Source organism: Bos indicus x Bos taurus, chromosome 26 (assembly GCF_003369695.1).
Source record: "Bos indicus x Bos taurus breed Angus x Brahman F1 hybrid chromosome 26, Bos_hybrid_MaternalHap_v2.0, whole genome shotgun sequence".
NCBI classification, from domain to species: Eukaryota; Metazoa; Chordata; class Mammalia; order Artiodactyla; family Bovidae; genus Bos; species Bos indicus x Bos taurus.
Window position 1 is genome coordinate 45,625,241 of NC_040101.1, and position 16,842 is coordinate 45,642,082.

At 39.2% G+C, this 16,842-nt stretch overlaps 1 pseudogene across 1 annotated transcript; it reads left to right on the forward strand.

Moving 5' to 3' along the window:
* Positions 1–3,304: 3,304 nt before the first annotated feature.
* Positions 3,305–5,005, forward strand: LOC113884495 (annotated as a pseudogene). Its single transcript, XR_003508889.1, has one exon. The product of XR_003508889.1 is annotated as a hydroxyacyl-coenzyme A dehydrogenase, mitochondrial pseudogene (transcript).
* The last annotated feature ends 11,837 nt before the right edge of the window (positions 5,006–16,842 follow it).

The following is a 16,842-nucleotide window of genomic DNA, read 5'->3' on the forward strand; positions in this document are numbered from 1 at the left end:
CTGCAGATGGTGACTGCAGCCATGGAATTAAAAGACGCTTACTCCTTGGAAGGAACGGTATGACCCACCTAGATAGCATATTCAAAAGCAGAGACATTACTTTGCCAACAAAGGTCTTACTAGTCAAGGCTATGGTTTTTCCAGTGGTCATGTATGGATGTGAGAGTTGGACTGTGAAGAAGGCTGAGTGCCGAAGAATTGATGCTTTTGAACTGTGGTGTTGGAGAAGACTCTTGAGAGTCCCTTGGACTTCAAGGAGATCCAACCAAGCCATCCTAAAGGAGATCATTTCTGGGTGTTCATTGGAAGGACTGATGCTGAAGCTGAAACTCCAATACTTTGGCCACCTCCTGAGAAGTGTTTACTCATTGGAAAAGACCCTGATGCTGGGAGGGATTAGGGGCAGGAGGAGAAGGGGAATACAGAGGATGAGATGGTTGGATGGCATCACTGACTCAATGGACACGGGTTTGGGTGGACTCTGGGAGTTGGTGATGGACAGGGAGGTGTGGCATGCTGTGGTTCATGGGGTTGTAAAGAGTCAGACATGACCGAGCGATTGAAATGAACTGAACTGAAGATATGAAAGCAACCTAAATACCTACTGACAGATGTTTGGGTAAAGAATAAGTGGTACTTACTTATCTGCAATACCTCAGAGATATTACAGATCAGTTCCAGGTCAACACTATAAAGCAAATATAGCAATAAAGCAATAAAACAATATTTTTTTTGTTTGCCCACTACATATATAAGTTATATTTACAGCATACTGTAGTCTATTATGTGTGCAATAGCATTATGTGTTAAAAATGTATAAAACTTTAAGAAATGCTTTATTGTTAAATAATATTAACCATCATATGAGCCTTCAGTTCAGTTCAGTTGCTCAGGCTTGTCTGACTCTTTGCGACCCTATGAACCACAGCACGCCAGGCCTCCCTGTTCATCACCAACTCCTGGAATTTACGCAAACTCATGTCCATAGAGTCAGCGATGCCATCCAACCATCTCATTCCCTGTTGTCCCCTTCTCCTCCCACTCTCAATCTTTCCCAGCATCAGGGTCTTTTCCAATGAGTCAGCTCTTTGCATCAGGTAGACAAAGTATTGGAGTTTCAACTTCAACATAAGTCCTTCCAGTGAACAGCCAGGACTGATCTCCAATCCAGGCTGGATTAGTTGGACTTCCATGCAGTCCAAGGGACTCTCAAGAGTCTTCTCCAATACCGCAGTTCAAAAGCATCAATTCTTCGGCGCTCAGTTTTTTATAATCCAACTCTCACATCCATACATGACTACTGAAAAAATCAAGGCTTTGACTAGATGTACCTTTGTTGGCAAGGTAATGTTCTGCTTTTGAATATGCTTTCTAGGTTGGTCATAACTTTCTTCCAAGGAATAAGTGTCTTTTAATTTCCTGGCTGCAATCACCATCTGCAGTGATTTTGGAGCCCTAAAAAGTAAAGTCTGTCACTATTTCAACTGTTTCTCCATGTATTGTTCATGAAGTGGTGGGACCAGATGCCATGATCTTAGTTTTTGAATGTTGAATTTTAAGCCAACTTTTCCACTCTCCTCTTTCACTTTTATCAAGAGGCTCTTTTTTTTTTAATTTAAATTTATTTATTTTAATTGGAGGCTAATTACTTTACAATATTGTATTGGTTTTGCCATACATCTACATGAATCTGCCACAGGTATACACACGTTCCCCATCCTGAACCCCCCTCTCACCTCCCTCCCAGTACCATCCCTCTGGGTCATTCCAGTGCACCAGCCCCAAGCATCCTGTATTGTGCATCAAACCTGGACTGGTGATTCGTTTCTTATGTGATATTATACATGTTTCAGTGCCATTCTCCCAAATCATCCCACCCTCTCCCTCTCCCACAGAGTCCAAAGGACTGTTCTATACATCTGTGTCTCTTTACTTCAGTCTGTATAATACAAGAGGCTCTTTAGTACTTCTCTGCTTTGTGCCATAAGGATGGTATCATCTGCATATTTGAGGTTATTGATATTTCTCCCAGCAATCTTGATTCCAGCTTTTGCTTCATCCAGCCCAGCGTTTCTCATGATGTACTTTGCATATAAGTTAAATAAGCAGAGTGACTTAAGCAAGTTGTAATCTTTTTGCTGGCGGAATGTCTTGCCTCTATGTTGATAGCTACTGACTGAACACAGTCATGGTTGCTGAAGGCTGGGATGGCTCTAGAAATGTGTTAAAATAAGAAAGCAATAAAGTTTGCTGTATTGATTCACTCCTTCTTTCAGGAATGATTTCTCTGTAGCAGACAGTGCTGTTTGATAGCATTTTACCCCCAGTAGAATGTCTTTGAAAAGTAGAGTCAATCCTCTTAAACCCTGCCAGTGCTTCATCAACTAATTTTATGTAATATTTTAAATCCTTTGTTGTTGTTTCAACAGTATTCACAGCATCTTTACCAGAATAAGATTCCATCTCAAGAGACCAGTTTCTTTGTTCATCCATAACAAGCAGCTCCTCATTCCTTAAAGTTTTAGGATGAGATTTCAGCAAATCAGTCACATATTCATGCTTCACTTCTACTTCTGATTCTTTTGTTAATTTCCACCACATCTGCGTTACTTCCTCTATTAGAGTCATCCATGAGTGTCAGATCAGGTTCTTCTAAACCCCTCTTAACATTAGTAGTTTGACTTCTTCCATAAATCATGGGTGTTCTTCATGGCATGTGGAATGGGAAATTCTTTCCACAAGGTTTTCAGTTTACTTTGTTCAGACCCATCAGAGAAATCACTATCGATGGCAACAATAGTTTAACAGTGCCCTTCTTAAATAATAGACTGAAAAATGGAAACTACTTGATCTGTGGGCTACACAATGGATGCTGTTTTATCAGGCATGAAAACAATAGTAATCTTGTTGTACACCTCCATCAGAACTTGGGTGAACAGGTGTATTGTCAGCGAACAGTAATATTTTGAAAGGGGTTTCTTTTCCTGAGCAGTGATTCTAAACGGGCTTGAAATTTTCAGTAAGTCATATTGTCAACAGATGGGTTGTCACCAAGGCTTAGTTGTTCCATTGACACATGATAGGCAGAGTAAATTAGCATAATTATTAAGGGCCCTAGGATTTTCCAAATGACAAATGAGCATTGATTTCAGCTAAATGTCACCAGCTGTATTAGTCTATAATTAGAGAATTAGTCTGTCCTTTGAAACTTTGAAGCCAGGCATTGACTTCTTTCTAGCTATGAAAGTCTTGGGTGGCTGGGCGCCTGGGCCCCCGCCCCCTGACGTCGGGTCGCTGCTGTTTCTTGGGCTCTGTGCAGGTTGCTACTTAGCCAGGTCTTGTGCCTGTAGCTGCTTTCGCCATCTGCTCCATGGCTTTCGTAACCAGGCAGTTCGTGCGCTTCATGTCCTCCTCCTCCAGCGCCTCGGCCTCGGCGAAAAAAATCCTCGTCAAGCACGTGACGGTCATCGGCGGTGGGCTGATGGGCGCCGGCATTGCCCAGGTTGCTGCAGCAACTGGCCACACAGTAGTGTTGGTGGACCAAACAGAGGACATCCTGGAAAAATCTAGAAAGGGAATTGAGGAAAGTCTTCGGAAAGTGGCCAAGAAGAAGTTTGCAGAAAACCCCAAGGGCACTGATGAGTTTGTGGCGAAGACCCTGAGCAGCATATCGACCAGCACGGATGCAGCATCTGTGGTCCACAGCACAGACTTGGTGGTGGAGGCCATCGTAGAGAATCTGCAGATGAAGAACGAGCTGTTCAAGAGGCTGGACAAGTTTGCCGCCGAACACACAATCTTTGCCAGCAACACTTCCTCTTTGCAGATCACAAGCCTAGCCAATTCCACCACCAGACAGGACCGATTCGCCGGGCTCCATTTCTTCAACCCAGTGCCTTTGATGAAGCTTGTGGAGGTCATTAAAACACCAATGACCAGCCAGAAGACATTTGAATCTCTGCTAGACTTCAGCAGAGCCCTGGGGAAGCATCCTGTTGCTTGCAAGGACACGCCTGGGTTTATCGTGAACCGTCTTCTGGTGCCGTACCTCATGGAAGCGGTCAGGCTGTGTGAGCGAGGTGAAGCATCGAAGGAGGACATCGACACGGCGATGAAGCTGGGCGCCGGCTACCCCATGGGTCCGTTTGAGCTTCTCGATTATGTTGGGCTGGATACTACGAAGTTCATCCTAGATGGTTGGCATGAAATGGACTCAAAGAACCCCCTGTTTCAGCCCTGCCCATCCCTGAATAAGCTGGTAGCAGAGAAAAAGTTTGGCAAGAAATCTGGAGAAGGATTTTACAAATACAAGTGAGCAGCTTCCCTGGCTCAAGGACGAAGCCCCGTAAGCACATACCAGCAGCTCCCCAAGTGCCCACGGGAATGGTCTTTGGTCAGATGTTCCCTCCCACAGCACGATCTGTTCGATGTACGTTTTGATTGTAATCTATCTGAATTAATCATTTACAAGAGTTAGAGTAATGGCAGATTCCTCCACTGAGAAGCTAATTCCCTTTCCCTTTTTCAGTCTGTTCATTTCTATGTATCTTCTAAAAAGCTTTACACCCTTGGTGCCTTGGAGCAGACATTTCGTTTGAACCTGTTGTTTTCATGAAGAGTTGCCAGAACCTGAATTCGTTTACTTATAGCGAGAGCATCCTGTGTCCATTGTTAGCGCACAGGAAAGTCTCCAGCCACTGACACTGTGTTGTGTCTGTGGAGGCTGCGAGGCAGCACCTGCCTCTTGCCTTTACCGGGTTATCTCCTGCCTGCAGCCTCAAGCCTTACCCTCCTTTGGGCATGATGTCAGGTATCATGTCTTGATTCAACTTATCATTGAGATGTTGCTGCTGGATTAGTGGGAAGATCTCCAAGTGCAGGAAGATGTTTTGTTCAAATCCGAAATCTGAATGATTATTGTCTCTCTCTCTTTTTTTTTTTTCCCATAAGAAATCATTGCTGCAAATTGACTCTAATAAAATGCAGTTTTTTTAATCTGTGAAAATTTGAATTGAAATAAACATGTATAATTTAAAATCAAAAAAAAAGAAAGAAAAAAAGTCTTGGGTGGAATCTTCTTCCAAAATAAAGCTGTTTCATCTGAATTGAAAATCTGTTGCTTATTGAGGCCACCTTCATTAATTTTCTTTGCTAGATCTTCTGGATAACTTTCTGCAGCTTCTATATCCACCCTTGCTGCTTCATTTTACACATTTATGTTATGGAGATAGCTTCTTTCCTTGCACTTCATAAACCAACCTCTTCTAGCTTTACCTCTTCTGTGGCTTCCTTACCTTGCTCAGTCTTCATGGAATTGAATAGAGTTAGGGCCTTGCTCTGGATTAGGTTTTGGCTTAAGGGAATATTGAGGCTGAATTGATCTATTATCAAGGTCACTAACCCTTTCTCCACATCAGCAATAATTCTCTTTTGCTTTCTTATTATTCATGTGCTCACTGGAGGAGCACTTTTTATTTCCTTCAAGAACTGTTTCTTTGCATTTATAACAGTAAGCTTAATTGTGTCTAGCTTTTGATTGAAATTGAGAGACAGAGACTCTTCCTTTCACTTGAACATTTAGAGATTGTTGCAAAGTTATTAATTGGCCTAATTACAGTACTGTGTCTCAGGGAATAGAGATGCCTGAGGAGAAAGACAGAGACAGGGGAATGGCTGGTCAGTAGAGCAGTCAGAAAACACAAATTTATCAATTAAGTTTGCCATTTGTATATGGTTGTGGTTTGTGGTGCCCCAAAACAATTACAATAGTAGCATCAAAGATATAGATCACAGATCACCATAACAATATAATAATGAAAAAAATTTGAAATGTTGCAAGAATTACCAAAATGTAACATAGAGACATCAAATGAGCAAGTGCTATTGGAAAAATGGTGCCTATAGGCTTCATTGATGCAGGATTGCTGTAAACTTTAAATTTGTGAAAAAAAAAAAAAAAGCAATATCTAAGAAGCACAATAAAGTGAAGCATAGTAACTGAGGCATGCCTGTAATAATTTTAATAAAGAAATAAGTTTCTACCTTCATCTATTGTGTCAGTAAGTAATGATACGGAGAAGGCAATGGCACCCCACTCCAGTACTCTTGCCTGGAAAATCCCATGGATGGAGGAGCCTGGTGGGCTGCAGTCCATGGGGTCGAGAAGAGTTGGACACGACTGAGCGACTTCACTTTCACTTTTCACTTTCATGCATTGGAGAAGGAAATGGCAACCCACTCCAGTGTTCTTGCCTGGAGAATCCCAGGGACGGGGGAGCCTGGTGGGCTGCCGTCTACCGGGTCGCACAGAGTCGGACACGACTGAAGTGACTTAGCAACAACAAGTAATGATACAGTATATACAAAATTTTAATTATAATACTATACACTAATGTGTATAAGGAGCAAAGGAGGAAGGAGCAAAAAGGGAAGGAGTAGATAAAAACAGTAAGGAACAGGGAAAGCTTCAGAGAGAAAGTAATATCTGACAATTTGTATATGGCAAGATGATGATCACAAACTATTCAACTCATCTTATCTGTCAACATGTTATGAAATTACCTCATTACAAAAATCAGCAAATCACCTACATTAATGTGGTGCAATGTGCTTGGTATAGTGAAGGATACACTAAAAACTGAACCAGGAGACCTTGTCTCCCAGTTATGCTTGATTAAACTGTACAGCTTGAAAAAACTTTTGAATAAAAATGATGGTGTTATCCAAAGGAATACTGTCTGTTTGACTATCCCTGATTATTCAAAACCAAAAGACCTCCTATCTATATGTAAATATATTATAGGGTAAGAACCTGGGCTTACTTAGGTTAGCCTTCTGCCTTTAAATTTCTCAGATTATCTATTTTCCATAATTTTACCATGTAATTCAGACTTTTTATATTTTCTTCTGGAGTTGTAATGGCATTCATATGATATTAAAGACACATCAGATGCTTTCTCTCTAAAGCACATGTTTCTTGTTCAGCCCTTTTGCTGAAATTGTGAAGCTACCTCCAAGCAATCCAGAGTAATTGTGCATTTAATTTGTCATTTTCTGGAACACTGGTTTTCAAAACCAAGGCTTTTCCAATTAAATTCAGTGGCATTTTTATCCAAAGAATTTTTCTAAGGGATTGGTTTCCTGCCCTGGATCTGTGTTTTGAACCAGGCAGTTGAAATTTATTACAGATCCAGGACAATTACTTCACATGTAATTCAGGCCTCTCAGGTACTTTCTCCACATAGTGTTGTGATTCTGTGTTGTTGATCAGTTCACATCATGCCTTCTCTCATAGAGAATGGTAGTCTGAAAAGAATCTCAAAATGTCAGTGTAGTAGGAAGAAGGTATATAATTATATATATATGTATATATATCAATCACAAATCAAAAGAAATGTTGACTATCTTTTTAAAAGGCCCACTTTTAGACCTTTTCTTATCAAAGATAAATATCTGTGCATTTTTAAAATTTTGATTATTGAGTGGACATAAGCTTGATGTTTAGGTTAAAAGCCTAAGTTCTGTTTTGGTAGAGTTTAATTCAATTTTGTATGTGTGTGCTTGGTCGCTCAGTTATGTCTGACTCTTTGCCACCCTTTGGACTACAGTCCAACAGCCTCCTCTGTCCATGGGATTTTTAGCTTTTGTTTAAATCATTTAATAATGAAGTTCAGATTTAAGACTGCATTTTTCTGGGTATATATAGGACAATTACAGTACCCATTAAAAAGTTATTTAATTTGATTATAAGATATATTTTAATAGATTATAATATATATTATATAATTATTTTTTATATTTTATATAAATATATAAATATATATATATTATATAATTATATTTTATATAATTAGATTATAGATATATTTGTTGATATGAAGATCTTTCTAGTTGCACAGGGAGTTTTTTCTAATGTCCTCTTATAAATTTAAAATCCACTCATATTTCACTCGTTCTACACACACACAAACCTCACAATGTCTCAACATTTCACAAGGATGAAAAAATATGTATAAAAAAGATGACATATATATAAGGAATCTAAGATATAAACTATGAAATATTAAAAAAAAAAGTAAATTGTGAAGCAGAAGTCCCTTCATTTGTGTAATAATAGGACAAACATCACATCATTTTTACAGTTAAAGGGCATAGTTCATAGAATGGTCTCTTCTACTCTAAACTTCTCTATTACAATACCTTTCCAGCTCTGATATTAAATGAAATAATGAATTATGAAGGGTATGGTGTTATGCTCTAGTTCTCTTCCTCCTTTAAACACTTACACAATGGCATTTGAAATAAAATACTTTCCAAATATTTTATGTGATTTGTATTATATTTTCTATGTGTTTACCACAGCATTGGTTATATCAGGCAAAGGAGTAAGATCTTAAAGGAACTGGTTGTATTTTTAACAGATGAGAGGTAAATGATAAAAGGTTCCTAAAATATTCTGTAAAAAGAAAATTTGAAAATTAATTTATTATAGAATATTGACACATGGTATGAACAGATAATTCACAAAATAAAAGCTATGCACCATTCTGTATATGTACCACATCTTTCTTATCCATCTATTGATGGATGTCTAAGTTGCTTCCATGTCCTGGTTATTGTAAACAGTGGAGCAATGAACGTTGGGTACAGGTGTCTTTTTGAGTTATGGTTTTCTCAGGGTATATTCCTAGTAGTGGGATTGCTGAGTAAGTCAGAGAAAAATGGCTCTGATGAACCTATTTGCAGGCCAGGAATAGAGGTGTAGATGTAGAGAATGGAGGACTTGTGGACATAGAAGGGGAAGGAGAAGGGTACAAATGGATAGAATAGCACTGACATATGCACCCTACCATATGTAAAATAGCTGGCAGGAAGCTGTTGTATAGCACAGGGAACTCAGCTCACTCCCCTGTGAATAACCTAGATGAATGGGGAACAGGAGGGTGGAAAGGAGGCTCAAGAGGGAGGGGGATATATCCATATGGCTGATTCATGAAGTTGTACAATTGAAACTAATAGAGCATTGTAAAGCAATTATATTCTAATAAAAGAGATACATAAAAATGTGACAAAAATATGAAAGTTCATGAAATAAGGCATACATTATGTTGCTGGTGGAATAAAAATTAAATCTTCCAATGGAAATTTTTGGTAATAGTCATTGAAATTCTTTATAATAGTCACATATCTTGACCTGGCAATTCTAGTCTTAGGAAATAACTTAAAATAGCCAGAGAGGCACTTGGATATTTATTTACGAAACTAAACACTACCACATTATTTATAATGGAAAAAGATTTCAAAACAATATTTATACAGTTAAAATACTGTTGTGCACTTATCCAGGGGAATAGTATGCTAAAATGGAGACTAATGTTTTAAAATATATATCCATCTGTGTCTGAGTCTCCATCTAGCTATCTATCTACCTATCTATATTTATAATGGAAGTGAAAGTCACTCAGTCGTGCCTGACTCTTTGCGAACCGAAGGACTATACAGTCCACGGAAATCTCCAGGCCATAATACTGGAATGGGTAGCTGTTCCCTTCTACACGGGATATTCCCAACCCAGGGACTGAACCGAGGTCTCCTGCATTATAGGCAGATTTTATACCAGCTGAGCTACCGGGGATGATATTGAATGTTATTATGTTAAACAAAAGGAAAGATAACTGCATATGGAGTAGGAACTCAATTGTATAAATATGGAAAAAAGGTAAAATTAATTGTGTCAGCCAAATTTTCCCAACTCCCCACATAGAAAGTAAATGCTAGAGAAGGGGCTGTAGATTTGATTTCCTTTTGATAATTCAGTTCAGTTAAGTACTCAGTCATGTCCGACTCTTTTCAGCCCCATGGAGTGCAGCACATCAGGCTTCCTGGTCCATCATTTCCATGAGTTTACTCAAACTCATGTCCATTGAGTCAGTGATGCCATCCAACCATCTCATCCTCTGTCATCCACTTCTCCTCCCACTCTCAATCTTTCCCAGCATCAGGGTCTTTTCCAGTGAGTCAGCTCTTCACATCAGGTGGCCAAATATTGGAGTTTCAGCTTCAACATCAGTCCTTCCAATGAATATTCAGGACTGATTTCCTTCAGGATGGACAGGTTCGACCTCCTTGCAGTCCAAGGGATTCTCAAGAGTCTTCTCCAACACACAGTTCAAAAGCATCAATTCTTCGGTGCTCATTTTCCTTTATAGTTCAACTCTCACATTCATACATGACTATTGGAAAACCATAGCTTTGACTAGATAGACATTTGTTGGCAAAGTAATGTCTCTGCTTTTTAATATGCTGTCTAGGCTGGTCATAATTTCCTTGCATTTAATTTCTGGGCTACAGTCACCACCTTCAGTGATTTTGGACCCCCCAAAAATAAAGTCTGCCATTGTTTCCACTGTTTCCCCATGTATTTTCTATGAAGTGATGGGACCAGATACCATGATCTTAGTTTTCTGAATGTTGAGGTTTAAGCCAAAATTTTCACTCTCTTCTTTCACTTTTATCAAGAGGCTCTTTAGTTCTTCTTCATTTCTGCCATAAGGATGATGTCATCTGCATTTCTGAGGTTACTGATATTTCTCCCGGCAACCTTGATTCCAGCTTGTGCTTCATCCAGCCCAGCATTTCTCATGATGTACTCTGCATATAAGTTAAATAAGCAGGGTGACAATATACAGGCTTGACATATTTCTTTTCCTATTTGGAACCACTGTTGTTCATGTCCAGTTCTAACTGTTGCTAACTGACCTGCATACAGATTTCTCAAGAGACAAGTCAAGTGGTTTGGTATTCCCATCTTTGAAGAATTTCCCACAGTTTATTGGTTGAGAGTTCTGACGAAATGTGGTCCACTAGAGAAGGGAATGGCAAACCGCTTCAGTATTCTTGCCTTGAGAACCCCATGAACAGTATGAAAAGGCAAAAAGATAGGACACTGAAAGAGGAACTCCCCAGGTTGGTAGGTGCCCAATATGCTACTGGAGATCAGTGGAGAAATAACTCCAAAAGAATGAAGAGATGGAGCCAAAGAAAAACAACCCTGAGCTGTGGATGTGACTGGTGATGGATGCAAAGGTCTGATGCTGTAAAGAGCAATATTGCATAGGAACCTGGAATGTTAGGTCCATGAATCAAGGTAAATGGAAGTGGTCAAACAGGAGATGGCAAGAGTGAATGTCGACATTTTAGGATTTGGTGAACAAAAATGGACTGGAATGGGTGAATTTAACTCAGATGATCAATATGTCTACTACTGTGGGCAAGAATCCCTTAGAAGGAAAGGAGTAGCCATCATAGTCAACAAAGAATCTGAAATGCAGTACTTAGATGCAATCTCAAAAATGACAGAACTATTTCTGTTTGTTTCCAAGGCAAACTATTCAATATCATGGTAACTGAAGTCTATGTCCTGACCAGTAATGGGGAAAAAGCTGAAGTTGAACGGATCTATGAAGACCTACAAGACCGTCTAGAACTAACACCCCAAAAAACGATGTCATTTTCATTATAGAGGACTGAAATGCAAAAGTAGGAAGTCAAGAAACATCTGAAGTAACAGGCAAATTTGGCCTTGGAATACTGAATGAAGCAGGGCAAAGGCAAATAGAGTTTTGCTAAGAGAACACACTGTTCATGGCAAACACCCTCTTCCAACAACACAAGTGAAGACTCTACACATGGACATCACCAGATGGTCAACACCAAAATCAGATTGATTATATTCTTTGCCGCCAAAGATGGTGAAGCTCTATACAGTCAGCAAAAACAAGACCAGGAGCTTACTGTGGCTCAGAACATGAACTCCTTATTGCCAAATTCAGACTTAAATTGAAGAAAATAGAGAAAACCACTAGATCATTCAGGTATGACCTAAATCAAATCACTTATGATTATACAGTGGAAGTGAGAAATAGATTTAAAGGACTAGATCTGATAGACAGAGTACCTGATGAACTGGATGGAGGTTCATGACATTTTACAAGTGGCAGGGATACAAGCTCATCCCCAAGAAAAAGAAATGCAAAAAAGCAAAATGTCTGTCTGAAGAGGCCTTAAAAATAGCTGAGAAAAGAAGAGAAGTGAAAAGCAAAGGAGAAAAGGAAAGATATACCCATTTGAATGCAGAGTTCCAAAGAATAGCAAGGAGAGATAAGAAAGCCTTCCCCAGAGATCAATGCAAAAAATAGAGGGAAACAATAGAATGGGAAAGACAAGAGATGTCTTCAAGAAAATTAGAGATACCAAGGGAACATTTCATGCAAAGATGAGCACAATAAAGGACAGAAATTGTATGGACCTAACAGAAGCAGAAGATATTAAGAGGAGGTGGTAAGAATACACAGAAAAACTATACAAAAAAAAACCTTCACGACCCAGATAACCACCATAGTATGATCACTCACTTAGAGCTAGACATCCTGGAATGTGAAGTCAAGTGGGCCTTAGGAAGCATCCCTACAAACAAAGCTAGTGGAGGTGATGGAATACCAGTTGAGCTATTTCAAATTCTGAAAGATGATTCTGTGAAAGTGCTGCACTCAATATGCCAGCAAATTTGAAGAACTCAGCAGTGGCCACAGGACTGGAAAAGGTCAGTTTTCATTCCAATCCCAGAGAAAGGCAATGTGAAAGAATGCTCAAACTACCTCACAATTACACTCACCTCACATGCTAGTAAAGTAATATACTGTCTAGTTTGGTCATAACTTCTTCCAAGGAGCAAGAGTCTTTCAATTTCATGACTGCAGTCACCATCTGCAGTGACTTTGGAGTCCAAAAATATATAGTCTATCACTGTTTGCACTGTTTCCCCATCTATTGGCCATAAATTGCTGGGACCAGATGCCATGATCTTAGTTTTCTGAATGTTGAGTTTTAAGCCAACTTTTTCACTCTCCTCTTTCACGTTCATCAACAGACTCTTTAATTCTTCTTCACTTTCTGCCATAAGGGTGGTGTCATCTGCATATCTGAGGTTATTGATATTTCTCCCGGCAATCCTGATTCCATCTTGTGCTTCATCCAGCCCAGTGTTTCTCATGATGTACTCTGAATATAAGTTAAATAAGCAGGGTGACAATGTGCAGCCTTGACATACTCCTTTTCCTATTTGGGACCAGTCTGTTTTTCCAGATCCAGTTCTAACCGTTGCTTCTTTACTTGCATGCAGATTTTTTAAGAGGCAGGTCAGGTGTGCTGGTATTCCCATCTCTTGAAGAATTTTCCAGTTTGCTGGGATCCACACAGTCAAAGGTTTTGGCAGAGTCAATGAACAGAAGTAAGTGTTTTTTCTGGACCTCTTGCTTTTTCAATGATCTGACAGTTATTGGCAATTTGATCTCTGGTTCCTCTGCCTTTTCTAAAACCAGCTTGAGTATCTGGAAGTTCATTGTTCATGTATTGCTGAAGCCTGGCTTGGGGAATTTTGAACATTACTTTACTAACATGTGAGATGAGTGCAACTGTGCAGTAGTTTGAGCATTCTTTGGCATTGCCTTTCTTTGGGATTGGAATGAAAACTGACCTTTTCCAGTCCTGTGGCCACTGCTGAGTTTTCAAAATTTGCTGGCATATTGAGTGCAGCACTTTCATAGCATCATACTTTAGGATTTGAAAGAGCTTAGCTGGAATTCCATCATCTTCACTAGCTTTGTCTGTAGTGATGCTTCCTAAGGCTTGACTTCACATTCCAGGTTGTCTGGTTCTAAGTGAGTGATGACATCACATCATTATCTGGTCATGAAGATCTCTTTTGTGCTGTTCTCTGTGTATTCTTGCCACCTCCTCTTAATATTTTCTGCTTCTGTTAGGTGCATGCCATTTCTGTCCTTTATTGTGCCTGTCTTTGCATGAAATATTCCCTTGGTATCTCTAATTTTCTTGAAGAGATCTCTAGTCTTTCCCATTCTACTGTTTTTCTCTATTTCTTTACACTGATCACTGAGGAAGGCTTTCTTATCTCTCCTTGCTATTCTTTGGAACTCTGCCTTCAAATGGGTATATCTTTCCTTTTCTCCTTTGCTTTTTGCTTCTCTTCTTTTCACAGCTATTTGTAATGCCTCTTCAGACAGACATTTTGCTTTTTTGCATTTCTTTTTCTTGGGGATGGTCTTGCTCCCTGCCTCTGTACTATGTCACAAACGTCCTTCCATAGTTCATCAGGTACTCTATCAGATCTAATCCCCTGAATCTATTTCTCACTTCCACTGTATAATCATAAGGGATATGATTTAGGTCATACCTGAATGGTCTAGTGGTTTTCCCTACTTTCTTCAATTTAAGGCTGAATTTGGCAGTAAGGGGTTCATGTTCTGAGCCACTGTCAGCTTACTCCATCTTTGGCTGAAAAAAATATCATCAGTCTGATTTCACTGTTGACCATCTGATGATGTCCATGTGTAGAGTCTTCTCCTTTGTTGTTGGAAGAGGTTGTTTCCTATGACCAGTGCGTTCTCTTGGCAAAACATCTGAGATTTTGCCCTACTTCTTTCTGTACTCCTACACCAAATTTGCCTGTCAGCTCGGAAGCAGTTATGGAATGAGAACGATGCCCCTTTTCTCTAGGCAACATAATTCTCCTAAAAGAAAAGGGGGGAATGAGAGAGTCATTTCCTAGGTAGGTTGATAGGGAGTCTAGGGGTCCCCAAGGAGAGAGGGGTCTGGAATTCTCAAGGAGGAAGAAAGGACAAACTTCTTTTGTTTCCCCACATTCCTTAGGATTATATAACAATAATGTATCCTGCCTGAGGACAGTCTTTGGATTAAACCTTCTGGCTAATTCTGTTATCTTAAAATGTAACTTATGGGAGTAGGTCTGATGAGGTCTTTACAACCTCCAGACATTCTTTGGATTATATAACCTCATTGTTAACACTAGCAAGCGGGTACTCTTTCTGCCCCCTTCTGATCCCTAGGTCAGAAGATTTCTCTATCTCCTTTATACTTTAATAAAACTTTATTACACACAAAAAAAATAAATAAAAATAACTGTGTTTGTGTTTTTCTTTTTGACTTACTTTTCTCACTAATGCATATATATATGGAATTTAGAAAGATGGTAATGATGACCCTATATGCGAGACAGCAAAAGAGACACAGATGTATAGAACAGTCTTTTGGACCCTGTGGGAGAAGGGAAGTGTGGTATGATTTGAGAGAATAGCAGTGAAACATGTATATTATCATATGTGAAACAGATCACCAGTCAGTTCAATGCATGAGACAGGGTGCTTAGGGCTGGTGCACTGGGATGACCCTGAGGGAAGGAATGGGGAGGGATGTGGAAGGAGCTTCAGGATGGGGGAAGCATGTACACCCATGGCTGATTCATGTCAGTGTATGGCAAAAACCACTACAATATTGTAAAGTAATTAACTTCCATTTTAAATAAATAAATTAATTAAAAAATAAAAATAACAATTTTTCAATTACTACCTTCTCTGCCATTTTGCTTAGACAGCTGCTTTGTTTTTCTAGCTACCTTTATATTTATTATATGCTGGAAAGAATGACAGAATTGACAAGAATTTAGGGGACCCGGTCTCTGCTAAGGTTCAGTGTGTCTCTAAGTAATCTACACAGGCACTATTTTCTTTTGTGAATAAAATGGAAGCAGAACCATCTGACCCAATCCCTACTCAACAGACTTTGAGGATTGCATGAAATAATGGAACTTAAGAGAATGGCTATACAAACACTAATTTATTATTTTTTTATTGGAGTATAATTATTTTATAACATTTCTTTTATTTTTGATGTATAACAAAGTGAATCAGCTATATGCGTACATTATATGCCCTCCCTATTGAGCCCCCTCCCCATCCCAGCCCCATTCCAGTGAAGACCCCATATATATCTTCAGAGAGCACTGAGCTGAGCTCCCTCTGCTATATTGCAAGTTCCCACTAGCTGTCTGTTTTACCCATGCTACTGTATATATGTCAGTCATAATCTCCCAATTTGTCCACCCCCTGCTGTGTCCACATGGACTTTCCAGGTGGCTCAGTGGTAAATAATCCTCCTGCTAATTCAGGAAATGTAGGTTCAATCCCTGGGTGGAGAAGAGCCCCTGGAGAAGGAAATAGCAATCCACTTCAGTATTCTTGCCTGGGAAATCTCATAAATAGAAGAGCCTGGAGGGTTATAGTCCATGCAGTTGCAAAAGAGTCAGACACAACCTATTGATTAAACAACACCTTCCCCCATTGTGACCATATATGTCCAATTTCTATGTCTGCATCTCTGTTCTTGCTCTCCAAAGAGGTTCATCTGTACCATTTTTCTAGATTCCACATATCTTTTTTAATATATGATGTTCATTTTTCTCTTTCTGACTTACTCCTCTCTGTACGATAGACTCTAGATTCATTAACATCCCTGCAGATGACCAAATTTTGTTACTTTATTTTTTATCTTATTTGTCTCTCACCTGTCTATATATCGCCATTGTTCACTTCGTAATGCCAAAGTGGTAACCAAGAAAGATTAAAGAAACTATACTTCCATTTCTCCTCTTTTGGAAAGAAGGGGAAAAAAAATCAAAATTTTTGAACTTACAACCTGCTGGAGAAAAAGAAAATCCCTCCCCTTTTCCTGCTTCAATTTCTTCTCTAAACTCCAGTATTAAGGACTTAGATTGGAAGATCATTTATTTAGAATACAATATCTGTCACTGGTCCAGGTGCAAGAGAGGGTTTGTAAACATCTACATATTGATGTGTGTTTCTAACTTTGAAGAAAGTTTATCAAGTGTCAAAACTTATTCAATAAAATAACTATTTTGTATCAACTACAAAATACATAGCCAGCAGGTAATGGTTATTGGCAAATTTG